The sequence below is a fragment of the Nothoprocta perdicaria genome, unplaced genomic scaffold (genome assembly GCF_003342845.1).
Source record: "Nothoprocta perdicaria isolate Ctin4 unplaced genomic scaffold, notPer1 scaffold_2, whole genome shotgun sequence".
Classification (NCBI taxonomy): Eukaryota; Metazoa; Chordata; class Aves; order Tinamiformes; family Tinamidae; genus Nothoprocta; species Nothoprocta perdicaria.
Window position 1 is genome coordinate 14,584,692 of NW_020455204.1, and position 16,599 is coordinate 14,601,290.

At 37.7% G+C, this 16,599-nt stretch overlaps 1 long non-coding RNA gene across 1 annotated transcript; it reads right to left on the reverse strand.

Annotated features, from left to right (window-relative positions):
* Positions 1 to 2,651: 2,651 nt before the first annotated feature.
* Positions 2,652 to 4,585, reverse strand: LOC112946091. Its single transcript, XR_003249146.1, has 3 exons — positions 4,519 to 4,585; positions 3,970 to 4,192; positions 2,652 to 2,690 (listed from the first exon to the last, which is right to left on the reverse strand). It is a non-coding gene; the product is annotated as an uncharacterized LOC112946091 (long non-coding RNA).
* Positions 4,586 to 16,599: the final 12,014 nt, after the last annotated feature.

Here is a 16,599-nt window from a genome sequence, read left to right on the forward strand (position 1 = left end):
GAGGTGAAGAAGACTAATAGATCTGTAAAACTGCAATCCCATAATGCATAAGCAAGCGTTATCTAATGATAAGAGATCAGGGTGAATTGTAAAATGAACACCAAACAATAGCTAAGTATTCCTGGTTGCAAAAAGAGGGAGCATTTATCTTAGTCATCTCACTTTTTTTTGAAAAAAAAAAAGAAAGAAAGAAAGAAAAAAAGCAGTTTGCTTTTATCCCTTTATTTATGGCATTTTAGTTAACTGCTTCTCAAGGAAATGCCAGTCTAGTCACATAATCCCCTTACTCATTGTGTCCACTCTTTGGTAGGTCACTAGCAATACTCAAGATAAGAACCAATTTTTATAACTTTGAGATAACTCATTTATAAGGACTTTTCTTTGCAATAGTCTATTCTTCTGCATGTTTCATTATCTCAGAAGTCATTCCTTTTGGACTATTAAATTTGGCTGGAATACACTGTACCTCAGAAATACAGTTACTTAATTTGGATGCCCTTTTTCCTGTGCAACCCAAAACATGAATATGAGAGGCAATGTTGAGGTAGTTTTCATTATGTGTTAACCTAGGATTTGGGCAGTCAGAGGGAGGTACCAGTTGAATAGGCATAATCCTAAATATAAGGAATATTATATACCTGTTAAAACTTTCTGGAACTCGGCACACCAGGAATGGTGAAGAAATCTTCTGGTAATAATGAAGGTCAGCAAGATCAGAAATCCCTAAATTGACCTAGGAACCCATAGTTCTAAAGGGCTTTTTTTTTTCAGTCTCAGATCACTTACCAGACTTCCAGACTGCAGAATTAACACTCTGCAGCGAACTGATGAAGTTGAGCAAAATCTTCCAGTCTGTGTAACAGAGACTTTACTTAAATCTCATTGCCTTTCTTGCGTCATTATAAAAGGAGTATTTCTCCTTACCCACTTTCTTATAATTGGAAAAAAAATAAAAACAGTAAAGAAATCGGTGTTAAATCCGCAAGTTGTGCTGGACAAGTCTATAATTAACCTTGAATTAGGCACATATCTAGCCAAATCAATGAGGCAAGGCTGAGAAATTCTGGATGGCACCACGTCCTTCTTAGAAAAATGGTTCAACACATTTCAAAATAAAAAACGTGAGCCAAAAATGTAAGTACCCATCTGGTATTTATCTGCAATTCTGCAGAAAAACAACCTGCCAAAGGAGCAAGTTAAGTTCTATTTGATCAAAACCACAGAACACCACTGCAAACTTTTGCATATTCCCCTACCATGAGATACCTATCACAGCCTAGCGTTGAGGAGTGCACTCAGACTGCACAGTTTCCACAAAGAACTGGACAGTTCTCAGTAGCAGCGCAATCTGCCAAAACAGCTTCCCATCTCTGCCCTACAAAAAAGCCACATATCCCAGCACACGAAGTCAGTTGCTCGTACCAAATAGGCTATTCTTCATTTTCAAATATGGATACCACTAAGAACAAGGGCAGCTGCCTGCTTGCCTGGTTTCTCTCTGTCCATGTCCAATCTTGTGCTCAGGAAACTTCCCTTTCCCTCCAGAACTCCATTTGCACCTTCACACAGGTCTTTGAGTGGCCATCTTAGGTTGTCACATGAAATGAGGCTGTATTCCCTCTGCTTTAAAGACCTTTTCATAGACTCTGCAGGTAGCACTTGGGATTTTCAAGGCATCCTGCTGTCTCTTCCAATGTGCACTTCCCCATCTGCAGCAGTGAGCAAAATTAGAGTGGTATGAGGAGACCTTCCTCAACACCCCCAAAAGCCAACCAAGCTTTTTGGAGACCCCAAGTAATGCATCAAGTCACCTTGTTGCTTGAGGTGAATTTTTACTGGTATAGTAAATTTGAATTGAATCAAAGTAACCAAACTGCAACTCTGTGGTGAAGGTACATGAGAAAAATGTGGGCATCTATCATTCTTGATTATATATTATAGAGCCTATGATTCAACAATCAGCCACTCATTTGCTTTTATGTAATTAGATGCAAACATTTAAATAAGGAAATCAGAGTCAAATTTTCAAAAAATTGTCAAATTTGTCTCCTACTAGGGCTTTTGTTCTTATGGTCCTCCATACTACTACCACTACAACTGCTTTTAAAAAAAAAAAATCATTGTTCAGTTCATAACTACACATAGAATTAAGTCAAATATTATTTCCAGTGCACATTTCATTCTGTAAGCTACACATATTCAATAATTCATTCACTGTTAGGGTCTGCAATAGCGATGCAAGGGATATGAAAAGTTTTGACCTTCATGATTAAAAACTCCAGTGACAGACAAATTTAGAAAAAGTGAAAAGCTTCATAAAGGCATCAATTACATGACCAAGGGCAGAAAGTTCTCTGGATCAACAGAAATAATCTCGTGGTTAAGACTCAGGCTCAGGAGGCCATTAGTACTGACACAGAATTCCTCTTTGATCACTGAAACAAGACACTAGAGATAATTCTCAGAAGTAATTAGACTTCGCAGTGTACAGGGTCATGCATCTGTGTCAAGTTTAACACTGAGATTTCCTACTCAATATACATGATGAGCAAGGAGTCTAAGGAAAGGGTCTTCATGAGCAGCATGGAATGAAGCCCAGAAAGGCCTTGGACACTTGCTAGGCATGCCAGGAGAGTGTCCTATGGATAACCAAACTGCAAAGGCGTGTGTCTTTCTGATGCTCAAAAGACCTATAAGAGGTAAATGAATTGGTAAGAAATGCAGATGATGATCAAGCTGACTGTTTACTCGTGTAATTCCAGAGACTATTAATTTGGATATGTTCATTCACAAAGCTTTGGTACCTGTAGTCACACACCTTGGTTAGCCAGGGGCTTTAGTGTCAATAAGAAGGACGGAATAGAAAACCTCAAGGCTGATTCAAAACCTCTGAGAGTTATTGCTCGCTTCCCACAGACCCCAGTTAGCTTTTGATCAGCAGCTTAACTGTCAGGAGCCTGAAGTAACGCTTAATGAAAATAATAATTGCCTTTATGGTAAGTGATGAAGATCATATCCGGGCATATTTCATAATCTACGAACACCACATGGTTATTTTAAATTAGCTACAATAAGTGATAAGCAATGCTTGTTTGTATGTTGATGGCTAAATAGTGAATTTGTAATCACAGCTTGTTATGAAGATCAGTATCATCTTACTGCTTTTTTATTAGATCAGCTGGGAAGTTCAGTGGTTAAGGATTTAGGGGGCAGGGATTCTTAAGTCCGAACAACAACAAAAAGATCTCTTTGAAAAAACACACATGTTCTTCCCTCTCACTATTCAGTATTGAAGGAATTTCCTATTTTTCCACATACATTTAGAGGTATATTTATATTTACAAGGAGTCATTAGCCAGCTGAAGTCCAGTTATATGTTTGCTTCCTGTGTGTGCAAGTTAAGATAAAAATGCTTTATTTCCATGCCAGCTGGTACCCCTCTCAATTGCACAGCTACTTGTTTTATAGCAGAAAGAAAATATTCCAACATACTGCACATTAATATGCAAGCATTAGTTCATCTTGTTAAAAATTCTCTGTCAAGTGGCTTTTCTTAAAATTCCTCCAGCAAGTATGTGTTTTGAAGTGTCAAGTCCTTCCTCCTGTACAATCTTCCTTGCCTTCCTTAGGATAATTTTGTGGGGAACTTTATAAAACAGTACTTCTGTAGCCAAAACATCAATGCTCTGTCAATTTTTCTTTCATCATTTAAAACATCTATTTTTCTCTTTGCAGCCAACATAGTTAAAATGCAAGCTGGAGGTGAGTTCTCTTGTAATGATCAATTTTGTTAGGAAACATGTTTTAGAAGCACCTTTCAAGTTTTCCTCAAGCACAGATATTCATGAGTTTGGCTGCTGATTCTTTGTACCAGGTGATAAGCAAGAAGAGAGGAAAAAAAAAATAAAAATAAAATCACAGCATGATTGCAGATTGAATGTGCAGATTGGCAGGTACAGAACAGCTTACCTCCAAACGTGGGCTGGAATTCATAAGAGACAATGAATGCAGATCTCACATATGTCATTTCTCAGAGTCATTGGGTCAAAATAAATAACTATGTTTGCAACGCTGGCTTCGTGCTCACTCACAGCATTAGTGAGTCTGGGAGCGTCCAGTGCTGCCAGTGAAATACTAGATCTGCAGCGGGTAGCAGGGAAGGGATGGGCTTCCAGACAAGCAAGGCATACAGCTGGATTAAAGGGGAAAAAAAAAAAAAAAAAAAAAAAGAGAGAGAGAGAGAGAAAACATTCAGATAAAATGCGTCACTTCAGCTCATTTCCAGAGGTTCCCTCCCCGGCTGCCTGCTTTACCCAGCAGAACTCAGGATAATCACCGCTCCCCGCCTGCCAGCCGTCACCCTCCGCGCTTCGCTGGGACGCCAGCCCTTTCCTTTAATGTCCAGCTGGACAACTGCCGCGAAAGCTCTGCTAGAGATTCAGCTCTGAAAAGCCAATATTTTTAGACACAGATTTTTAATCTCTCCTTTTTCTTTAGCATAAAAGTGAGCTTTAATACCTTCCCCACACACTCCAAAGCCCTTGCATTTCCTCTGCCCTTCTCACCATGCAGCATATTACTAAAAAAATAAAAATCTCACAACTTGGTTCCCCTTTTACCGTCTTTGACAGTCTTCCCCAAACCAAAACTTTTTAGAAGCACATTATTGAAACAAATATAATTGCTGCCTTTTTTTTTAATCCCTTTCAAGAGAGGAAAAAAGGCAAAGCAGCCAAGCAGAGCCAGCCTCCTCCCCAGCAGGCAGAGCTACCAGTTGCACCTGCAGGTGAGCAGCTGTGCTTCTCTTCCACCTGAGCACTTAAAGGGCTCTCAGTATGGGACATGTAGTGCTTCAGCCTCCTCCTTTTGATTTCTATGCATCCATCGTTCTGCAGACAGCACTTGTCACCTCTGGTTTCCTTTTCGTTACCCGTGTGTGTAGTAAGAGCACAGCCCTGCTTTTTTCTACCTTCATTCTGGCTTTATTAACTGTTATGGATGCACTGTTTTTCAAATAAACCTTTTCCATCACAGCATCATTCTCAGCACTTCTCTCTTCTTAACGGCATTCCACTGGGAGGCAAAATAAGTCTTTACTGTAAATACTTCATGTGTGTCTAACACAAAAACACCAATTCATTGTGATGGTACAGCTGTGATGGCATTTACAGAGGCACCTCGAGAAGAAACTAAGTTATTTGAAGAGGCAGCCCAGGCAAGTCACCTACATCCATCTGCATAACATCCCAGATAATCATCACCGTAATTTCAGTTTTAAATTCAGTATAAAAACAAGTTTTGTTCTGCTTGTTCACTAGGCCAAAGATTTTATCTCTAGAAGAAAAGATGCAGAATGATATTTTGCTACTGTATCACAAAGTTTCTTTCAAGTCCAGTTTATTAAATTAATAGATATTTGCCAAAGATTATTTCATCCTTTAAACTTCTTTTTTTTTTTTTTTAAAGACATTGAATTACCCTCAGAATTAGAACAACTAAGCAATTGCAAAACATATTTTGCCATTAATGTAATTGCTTTCAGCCATATTTCTTGGACATTTTGCATTTGACAGGAAGAAGGAAGAAGGAAGAAATCACGCCAATTTATTTTATGTAAGCACTGAACTTGATGAACTCAGCCAATTACAGGATAGCCTTGATCAATTTGTACCGAAAGAGAAGTGAATCACAAGTTTTTATTGGGAATGAATTATCAAAGCAATATGATAAAATGTGAACATTAATCTTAACAGTAAATAGTGCAGTCATGACTTACTCCTGTTACTGAGATGCTGCTCACTACAAAAAACTTCACATATTTTTTTTTTCCCAGTCCTTTCACTGCATAGGGCAGGCACAGCTCTCAGAAAACCATCGAGCAGAAGTGCACCCCAGCACCTCAGGGCATCCGGTGAGTTCCAGACAGACCACACGCAAAACGTGTCTCTCAGTTTGCACCCTCCTCCTCCAACCACCCACGAGCCATTTACTGCCTGGGCTTCCTTCTCTCAAGTTCACCACCATAGTAAAGTAGCACAATTAGCTGAACAGTTAATCTGAGACCTCACAACCCACTCAAGGCTAGATAACTATTAAGCACATCTCTCAAAAAATCTTGTTCAAATATCGGGCCAAGTCCTGTAGCACAAAACACGTTTTCCCCTTTCTTCCTTTCCTTCCTTGCCAGATGGTTTTCAGCCCCCTCAGCTGCTCCCTTGTTCAGCCCCTGTCCCTTAGATCACATCTCATGCATCCAGCATCTAGGGACAGAGTTTAATACCAGTCACTTTTCAGTGCAGCCACCTGGCTCAGTGAGGCAGATTCCAACAAGCACCTTATTTTTGGTTATCCTGTCAGGCTTCATCTAATGTAGCCAATTCCACCTCATGCCTGTTAATCAGAAAGTCTCTCAAGTTCATTTTTGTAGTTAAATCAATTGACACCCATAGAAAGCATCTCTACAAATTCAGAGTCCATTTCCCCAGCCTATTTAAATTTTTACCGTTAACTTTTATCCTTACTTTCTCTCTTTGCTGAGTTGGAAATGCTCAGATGTTTTCAGATTTAGCCGCATGCTCTGCTGTGAGTGGTACCAAAGATCTGCCTCTCCTACCCTTGATACTTCTGGCAGCAGCTATTAGGGCTTTCCCAAAAAGGGAGACATCAGTATAGTGATCTGCTTTACAACTTCCATGTTCTGGGCATTATACTCATCAGTATTCTCATCAATTCTCATTTGGGCATTTTCTCTCAGAGATGCCCTGATGCTCAGAATGTCTGCTCCTCCTCTCAGGGAGGACATTTGCAGCCTGCATCTTCTAGAAGTCATTCTTTCATCTCTTTTTTCTCAAAAACTGCTTCACAAAGTTTGTCTTTACAGTGTCCACCTTTTCCTGACACTTCAGCATCCAAAACACATAACTCCTGCAAAAGGTGAAGGCCAAAAGCATCTCAGCAGCTTACCAGCTGCCTCATGATTGCATTTGACTGGCTCAGCTCCAAACCACAGTCCACGAGCCCTTATTTCACCCAGTTTCCTACAGCGGAGATACAACAGAGACCTCTTCCCCTAGAGACCATTAGCTCTTAAATCATGCACAGCTCAAACAGGAGAGCTGAACAGGGCCTGCTAATCCCAGAATTTGTGCATTTTACAGGGCAGACAGCCTGTTACAGCTACATAGGGTGTAATTTAACTAGAATTAGGATGTTAAGGGAATGGGCACATTGGGGTTGCAAACAAGGAATCGAATATACATGAAATAGAACCTCTAATTGTTTTCACTATTTTCTCTAAAACTTTACTCAGCCTTCAGTACAATGGAGCCTTCTGTTGGGATACATGAAAAAATGTTTTGTTTTTGGCTCCCGCTCAGGAGCAGAATTTCACTTTTCCCCAAGACAAACTAAGTTTTAAAGCGTGATATTGGAAGTATAAGTTCTCTCTTAGCTTTTAGTGACCTTTCCTACATCCACATACTTTATCTGCACAAAGCTCACGCTACAATTCTCCACAATCATGCACAGTATGTCCTAAAAATGCATGCAGGACAGTTTTATTCTAATTTATTTGTAAGAGAGATACGTAAACCTTTCTTATGTGCTATAGATGGTAATAAAACAGAGGTACAAAGTTTTACCAAAATTTTTATGACTGTAAATTTTGATTCTAACCTCTGAATGAAAAAAAAAGCCTAGTAGTCAATACATTTTAACAGATTTTTCCATCGTAGTGTTTTTATTAAATAAAATATTATCTTTCAAAAAAAAATACCCAGGTATTTTGCATAGTACTGAAGTAATCTACTGTAAAGTAGCTACTGATGAAGTGGGGGCTGTTAGAAGCAGCCAGAAAGCTGAAAATCATCATTTTTTGTTGGGGGTTGGACATAGGGCAAGTTGATCCATAATTATGGGTTTTATTATGGGAGATAAAAACCGTGAAGATGATATGTGAGTGCAGTTCTTGTACTTTCTCTGGGGCAGAGAACTCAGATACAAGTACTGCTATTCTTGGGACCAGACTTATTTTCTCTCCTGAAGCAAAGACATTTGGAAAAGACATCAGGAACTTCTGTGTCTGTCAATGTATGTTTAAGGAAAGATCAACATTATCTGTTTTTATTCTGGAAAGTTCCAGTAATATTTCCAGTAATATCAGTGCTCATGTGAATTGAATGTATTAAGGGCATTGGCGTGTCTGCTTGAAGATGAAAGGAACCAAAAATCTTCCAAGTTTGAAAATTTTGTTTCCTGTTATGTATCCCTAGCGAATTCCTAGAACAGAGGAATTCAACTCAAGGAGCAAAAAGTTGTGTGAAGTTACGAATCAAACCAGCCCTGAACTTCTACCTACGCATGAATTAGGTAAAATAGATTTGTAACCGAACCCCCTTTGACATTTTAACATAGAAATAGTTATTTAATTTGAATGTCTCTGGTTTGAGCTGTCCAGTTCAGGTTTCCTGAGTAGCAGTGTCAATATTTAAAAGTTTTTGTTCTATGCAGGTGGACAGAAAACCCCCTTATTCTCCTAATTTGGTGAATGCTAAATGCAACACAGCTTTCTCCACAGTGCTTTGTCAGTGCTTTGGTCATAACTTATTCTTTTTGTGAAAGGGAGCACAAACAGATAAAAGTCATGCTAAAAATCTGAAAGCTGTGTGTTCCAGGTATAGAATTTCTTTAAAAAGCAGTTTCCCTAGTTTCCCTAGTAAGATGAAGTGTCAGCAGTCTGGAACTAAACATGATATAGAGTTTTTAAGATCTTACAAGGTTTATATTTAACCTTTCAAAGAACAGAAGATTTCTGAGAAACTGATTCCACTCTGGGGCAGCTTTTTGGCTGTTCAGAGCAATATAATCATCAGAGCTGCTGTATCTCTGTTTTGGTTAGAGGAGAAAATGCTTAGCCCCATAGCTTCATTAAATGCATCCACGACTGCTAAATGTAGCATGCGCACTGCTAAATACGTGTGCTGACCTGCAGGGCTCCCTCCACTCTGTGTGTTTGAAATGAACTGCCAAACAGCAATCACTCCATTGGAAGCACCCCACTAAATAAAGTTTACTTGACTTAAATATCAGCATTTGGATGTTCTTTATCAATAGGTATTTATAGCAATTATGCCCAAATTAATTATTTTCCATGTCCTGTTTTTACTTTTTGGAAATGTTTTAAATGCTGTACAAAACTTTTCACCTTAGTGATGGCCTCTTGGTGTCCTTGCAAGAAGATCCGGGTTATTTATTTGTGTTATTCATACGTGGACAGGATACTGATATTGTCCTGCTATATGCCCTACCCATCTACAGTCTGTCACCATGCAGACTGCAGAGCCAGGGACACTATTTTGCTAACAACTGCTGTATAAATTCAAGAGGTCACCAAATCAAAGGGTACTTTTTTTTTCATTCGATGTAGAGAAGACAAAACAGTAAATCTCTTAAATTGCACTGGTGTTCCCTTATACCTTTCTGTGACTCCTGATATACACAGTAGTAGTCATGGCCCCAGCTGATACAATCAGTGTGCTTCTGTTGGGTCTATTGCTAATTGGCTGCACGAACACATTCTGTGTTCACATTTCTGGAAAAATGGCCCTTTTTTAGTTCTATGTTTACATTCAGAGTTTTTAATTTAATTTTAAACAATAGGAGACAACAAAAAAATACATTATACACTGTTATTCCTATGTGGACAGTATATAAAGACTGGACAGTGATATATGCTATCCACCTACAGTCTGTCAGTTGCATTTAGTCCAAAATACATTGCATAACTTCCACCTGCCAGTCACAAACTCTGTAGGAAAGACTAATTTATAAATTTATGAACACAAAGGAACCAGTGTCTTGTGGAAATTCTAACAAAGGTTAACAGAGATGTTGCTCAGTGCTATAAGCAAATATTCATTGTTTTCATTTGTTGTTGTTTTTTTTTAATCTACTGTACAACACAATTTAGTGAGAAATGAAGAATTAGTTGACAATTTGGCATAAGAACCAGCTGCTGATTTATTCAATTAATTCAGAACTTACAATATTTTGTTTCTTACCTTACCAGAAAGCCTAGAACTTCAGTAAATTATCTTTCTTTTCCATGTGATTATTAAAGCAAGTTTTAACAGAATCTCTTCCAGAATTAAAGGTCTGCATTTTAGAATTGTGAAAGCTACTGGTGCCCATTTAACCAGGCAGTCAAACCAAGCACCAGTGAGCAGAGAGATGCTAATACAGCAGAATTGGGAGGTAGGTTGAAAGCAGATAGGCTTGTTAGTCTAACTGAGATTTTTGGAATTCTTCAGTCTCAGTCTGCAGTCTAATTAAGTCTTCAGTCTTCAGTCTAATTAAAAATCAGAAGAATTGAACAGGTACAGACACTTTAAAGACAGAACAAATATATGGATATCTGTGGTCCTCTGACGTGAATAAATATTTTGTCAGTAACAAGTATGGCAACAACACAGAGCTTAATCAGTGTTTCCGAACAAAAAGTTCTCTTAACTTGAAGGCCCTCTTTGCCTACTATAAAGATGACATCCCATCCTGCAGTTTATTCTGCAAGATTCTTACATATCAAAACATGAGTGTTTTCATCAGAGCATACAGCAGTTTACAACATACTGCTCTTAAATTTTCCAGGTATTAATTTTTAAATGTTTATATCAGACAAATACATTGCCTAGGTTCAGAGAACAAGTTGTTTCCATGACTCATCTCTTTGTCTGCAGATATCACTCATGCTGCCTTTGAAAGACACTCATGCACAACTGCTGCCTTTGAAGGACATTTTTATATTTTGTCAGAGAAGGATGAGTATTAAAGGCCTATAAATAATGATAGACACCAAAAATTTAACTGGCACTACTCAGATTCTGCTTTATGTGCTATAATTAAAAAAAAATCCCATCTTTACAAACTATTGCTTGCACATTGCAACTCATTAAGTATAATAGACTATTTAGCAAGTGATGCTTTCCTTTTTCCACAGAATATTAGAAAGAAAAACAAACTCAAACTGTTGTCCTCTTCCTTATGACTTTTCTTTCCAAAAGGTTTCTATGCTGGTGGAGAATTAAAATTGAATGGCTGTGTGTGCAAATGCATTTGTATGAGCAGGAAATAAAACCCTTGAACACTCAAATGAGATCTGATGCTTTACTCTTTCTTTAATGATGTTTCACTTCATGTTTAGTACTCACAGAATTTGTATATTAAATAAAAATGATGTCTGTCAATGGTCTGGTACTTGTATCATAAACATAATTCTCTGATAAACTTTGCATCTTTAATGAATCTTAATTTACTACGAAGAAGAGGTAGAGGAAACCACTCTTTCATTTTTAGTATTTTAAAAATAAATGATTGGAAATATAGGAAATTGAAACTTAATATTGAACAGCTATTCACTGCTAAAATAATCTGATACTTAACCCTGTAGCATTTCATAAGAAAATTCTTCCTTAAATCTTAAAATATTTTAGAATACATAGTGAAGCACGGTTCTAGGGCTCTTATCTGAAGATTTAATATGCAAACTTAATAAAATAATACTTCCATGGGGAATATTTCTTGTACTCTTCATGAGCAAATTACCCTAATACAGGTGAATCTTCTTTTCTTCCAGCATATATTTTACAAATTCCTGCGAATTTATGACTGTTCTCATTTTTTTTGCTATAGAAACATTAACCCTTGATAAAGTCTTACAATCAGTAATGCTCTGCTGCAGTAAGTTCCACTGTGTAGTTCTATTTCACACTTTTAAGGCATTTCCATTTATTAAGCTTATCATTTTTGGGTTTGTTCTCTCTTATCTTATAGTACAATCCATCATTCTCTTATGAGAAAAACAGCTGAAAAATAAGATGCTATGGGTCATATTTTTAGAAGGCAAAAAATGAATTCTGCTTGTGCAAAAAAAATCCCTATTTGAATATTTTCCTCAGAGCTTTAGTGATTACAAGGTAAAAGAAAGTTTGTTTCGTACAGAACTTTGATTTTAAAAAGTATGAATATTCAAATTCAATAAAGATGTGCTCAGTAAATTCCTGCATGAACTTTAGGTATTGATTTTATATTGTTACTTAAACATGCCTTTTACCAGAAGGTGGCATATAAATATTAATTAAACTGATTTTCGTTGTATGCTATAAAAATTCCATTAGATAATCAATATATATTACACTATTATGTATAATATGTATTGTGTATAATATATACTATTAATATATATTATATAACACTTTTTTTTCTAGAAATTGTTGATGCTTGGGAAATGGGATATACCTGTTGTTCTACTGCTTATAAAAATGCAAATCACAACCCACTGCTGGCATAGAAATTCCGCTGTGATGATATTTGACCCAAGAATTTGAGTATTATCAGTCTTATATTTATTATTTTCCCTACTATCCACAGCTGCAATGGAAATTTGGAGCTGTTGATTCAGTACCATTTCTCAGGCTTTTGTTTTTAGAACAGTACAGTCATTTTCAGATCAATAAAAGATGAAGATAAATGTCAATAAATTAACATGTTTAAAATTCCCTTTAAATCTGTCTTTATTATTACATTTTTATTTTGCCAGTCTTGAAGCCACAGAGAAACTGCCTCATCCTTCAAATCCACTACTGTGGCTATACAATTTTGCACTAAAAAAACACCAATACTATACTTCTTATCAATAAACCAGAGGTACTGTGTTACCTGGTAAGTGACTTAAAAAATAGGAGTTGTCTTTCTCTTGCTGGAAAATCATTATAATGTGTTTCATTGGATCTGGCAGTTGAAGGGGCACTCATTTTACCTGGCACAGAGACAGAGCTTACTCAGTGGACAAGGTGTCCTGCTGATGTTAGTTCGTGCTTGAATCGCCAAAGCCCCACCAGTTTTTCCATATCCTTGGGTTTAGAATTGTTACTTGAATCCTGAAATGGTATGGAAAAAAAAGCTGTATTTTAACCACCCAGTTATAATCTACAGGGTGGTGGGGGTTTTTTTTGTTTGTTTGTTTGTTTTTGTTAAGTGGGTCTTTTTTACTCTCAGGAAAATTACTCCCAGCTTTTATGAAAACTGGTTGGATAATTCAATGATGATGTCTGTATAGACATGCACTAATATTAACCTCTGCCCAGTCAATAAGAGGGCATGGTGGCAGATTAGTTCTTACATTTAATTATCTTTTTATTTCATTGAAGTTTTGTCTTTTTTTTTTCCTGATTTTGCACCTCATTAGTCATGATCAAAGCATCTTCTCTTAATAGTGCCTTAATGTGATGCTTTGATCACATTTTCTGACTAAACTTAAAGTCCATTAACTGAATTACAACAGAGCCTCATGCATCTTGAGCCTTGAAGTTTTTGGATCCATTTTCCTGAGGCCCTTTTCCTCCCTCTAGTTCTGGCCACTTAATTGAGATTCCCAGGAGCCTGGTTGCCCTGAACTTCCTCTATAACTGATGGAAAGAAACACCTCCATTGAAAAATGAATCAGATAGCCCCAGAAGATGATTTGGCTCTTTTGTGGGATAAAGCATTCTCAGGTATTTTCCACTGACTACAAAATAAATCAATGGGAGCCAAGATCAGAACTTACATTAGTTCCTAGAAATTACCTGAATGACTTTGGGCTGTATTTTCTGAATTTACCTGTGATCCTTGTTCCCATCCCACTCATGAGGACTATTTTAATAATTCACAGGTATGGGTATTGAGTGACAGTGAAGTAGATGCATTCAAGTGCTATGAGATCATCTATGTGTGGACTTTAAAATAAGCATCACTGGCATAGGTCTTTATAGGTCTTTTTAAAGCCATTTTAAAGCTTGACAACAAAAATCTTTTATCTGAAGGAGTGGATACACTCTGTAATTAGTCCACAAAAGTGTTCCAAAAAGCAATGTTATCCCATGCAAGTAGTCGATTTTTTTTCAGCCTCTGAAAACTGATTTGTGAGGGATCAACCACATAGTCAATGGGAATAGATAGAGCAAAACTGTGTGATTGAATATTCCATCTTCTGTAGTCAGTAATTGCCTCAGAAAATGGAGTATAAAGTCTTTAGTAGCCAGTTAGGAAAACTACCCACAGGAAAAACTAGGTCAAAATCTTCATTAGTTAGGGGCTAGCCTTTATCCTTCTTCTGCTATAGCTTAGTGGAAAATAATTCCAAAGGAATTTTAGATGCTTCTTCATCACACTAATGTCATATTTCAAGAGCTGCCCTTCATTTCATAACTATCAGTAGGGCATCAGTAGGCATAGGGCATTATGTGACTTAAAACAGCGTCTCTCAGCCTACAAAGCCATTAACTTGGAAACAGTGCAGGCAAGAACGTTTGTCGTGTGTCATGTTGAATTTTGGGCTACAAAACGGTGTGCAGTCAGTTGAACTTAAGTCCTGTCACATTGCTCCATGCAAAGTCATGACACTAGCTCTAGCTGAAACAATATAGGCAAGGCACAGGAAGCAGGGAATGTAGACCTGGAACCAAGTCTTCTTGTAGGTCCTTCTTGTAGATCCATGCACCAATTTCTTGGATGCTTGCTAGTTGCTTCATCTTAGAGGTGAGCTGGAGCTGAACAAATCTAGGATTAGAGTCTTACTGAGAAGCTCTCTGATCCCAGCTGCAGGAGAAATAAATCAGCAGCAGGGCTGTCTTCTGATTCAGTGGGATCACTCAACAAAATTAGAGACATGACAGTTAGAAAAGTTCCTTTTACATAGTGACTACTTTCGTATCACTGTAGATAATGTTTAAAAGGGTAATAAGTAGCCAATATAAAAACTAGCTGTATTATGAAGTTCAAATACAGTTTTTCAATGATTTTCTGAGAGTTTGCTCTACCAGCATTTAATCAAGCTTTTTCCTCTAGCTCTTGGAAATTTTTCCTGCACTGTATTTCTGTACTGTGCAGTGAGGCTTCACGCTCCCATCAGGACAGCCTTTGTATCTCTTTCCTGTTCAGTGAACACAGACTAATGTTATTTTGTGTAGCTGCCCAGACACCCACAATTAGTACTTCCATTTTTTGTCAGTTGTTAAGTCAAATTTAATCACTGTGAAAGGTACAGAAAATCTTTCTTGGAAAATCATTGAGTTTTCAAAAATGCATCTTGACAATTTTATTTGGCTTTCTAATTTGTGTTCATTTTCCTACCTCTGATAAAGGATTCTAATTCTTATTACCATACAAGCCCCAGGAGTATCAGTCCTCTGATATATGTACCAGGTAAAAATATCATGGAGTCTTTGGCATTTACAAAAACCAAAAGGTGGGATTTTCCAGAAAATTAAGATCTAGTCCAGCTCTATTGATAGAATAAAACTCTACTTGAACTTTCTTCCTCCATTCAAACCAGTATGTCCTCATCCTGACTATAGATTGGCTAAGTTGGTCTTATTTCTAACTAAAGATCAAATATCAACACTTGTAAAACTACTAACACCTATGCTGTTAACCTCTTAGAGGTAAAATTAATTATTTTCCAAAGGGTCTTGGAATTTGTGGTTGGTGTGGTGTTCACACATACTGGGAAGATCTGAAAAACTGTTATAGTTCCAAACATAGAAGACAAAATAGTTGTATTAGAGGTTGCTTATTTCACTGCTTTTATTTGATATTATTAGATGTTGGTGAGGAAAAACTGGAGTGCCCAACAAATTTTAGTAAACCGATCCCCTTTCTGCTGATCTAGCCAGGATGGACAAGCAGATGCTTTTCCCTCTCTTTGCACAACTTCTTTGGTGTGCAGGCCATAACACCCTGCTCTGAGAAGGCAGGAATCAGAGCAAAGGGTCAGAAAACAGAAAAGTTGAAGGACTTACACACGGGAGAAACAGGAGGATTGCTACAACAGCTTATGGCGTGCTGGGAGCTGCATGGACTTGCTGGAACACAGTTCAGAAAGAAGATGCAGAGAAGCTGTGAGGAAGCCACAGGAAACACATGGAAAGAGGATCTGAGAACTGCTTACGGAGCAGATGTTGTAGCTGGATGCTGTCAGGTTCACTTTTTACAGAGGAAATTGAGGCAAGATAGAGGATACTCAAAGGTTTGGGGATCCAGGGCTTGCAGCTAACTCAGGCTATGAAAGTAATAATAAAAACAATGCTTTGGGCACTGAGTAAACACAGATCAAGAAATAAAATTGTTCTGGAAGCATTTATAGTTAGATGAGCTGCAGTCAGAGCAGCCTCTTTCAGGAACTTCTGCCAGAGGAGTGTGTGCATGTGTTTGTGTGTGCTGGGATTTAGGAAACTGATTCTCAAAAACAGACCTTCCAAGGGACTGAACAGACCCTACCTCCAGAATGGCCTCTACTGAACTTTCCTCGAAGAAAACATGGGAAAGTGATTTGTTTTGCAGTGAATTGTGATGAGAGAAGCCTCTATGCCAAGGATACATGCAACTGCTTCCCTTGCCTTTCTTCCAAGTGATTCTTCATCTCTCAGCATTGACTAACAGCCGAAGCAGTTCAGCCCATGTTTCTCTTTTGATACCTCATGTAGTTGTGATGTGAGTTGATACTTTATGGTTGTGCCATGGGGAAGCTGTTCTCTGATTCAGATCCTTCTCCAAAATTGAAATCTT